Here is a 704-nt window from a genome sequence, read left to right as displayed (position 1 = left end):
CTCCCAGCTACTTGGGAGGCTGAGGCAAGAGAATCGCCTAGCCCAGGAGTTGGAGGTTGCTGTGAGCTGTGTGATGCCACAGCATTCTACCAAGGGCAATAAAGTGAGACTCCATCTCTAAAAAAAAAAAAAAATTTGAAAACAAAAGTAATAGTAGCTGATCATATTTGGTTCATTTTACAAATGAGAATACCCATGCTTAGATGGGTCCTGGAGCCAGGAGGCAGAATTTGCACCCATGCCTCTGGACACCAGAGCTTCAGTTCTAAACACTGCACAGCTCTGCTTCTCTGCAGGTGAGGACGACCACAGCCTGTCACCTATTAGGCTGGCAAAAGCTATAAAGTCCTACAGTACTAAGAGTTGGCAAGGGTGTGGGTCCCAGAAGCTCACATAGACTGACAGGGGAATGCAAACAAGTACAAGTACATTATGTTTCTTAAAAAATCAAAGGGCTCAGCTTGGCGCCTATAGCTCAACCGGCTAAGGCGTCAGCCACGTACACCTAAGGTGGCAGGTTCAAATCCCCAGCCTGGACCCGCCAAAACAACAATGATGGCTGCAACCAAAAAATAGCCGGGCGTTGTGGTGGGCGCCTGTGGTCCCATCTACTTGGGAGGCGGAGGCAGGAGACTTGCTTGAGCCCAGGAGTTGGAGGTTGCTGTGAGCTGTAATGCCATGGCACTCTACCCAGGGGGACAGCT

Source organism: Otolemur garnettii, unplaced genomic scaffold, assembly GCF_000181295.1.
Source record: "Otolemur garnettii isolate 467f Iridium unplaced genomic scaffold, OtoGar3 scaffold00044, whole genome shotgun sequence".
NCBI classification, from domain to species: domain Eukaryota; kingdom Metazoa; phylum Chordata; class Mammalia; order Primates; family Galagidae; genus Otolemur; species Otolemur garnettii.
This window is presented reverse-complemented; position numbering follows the sequence as displayed.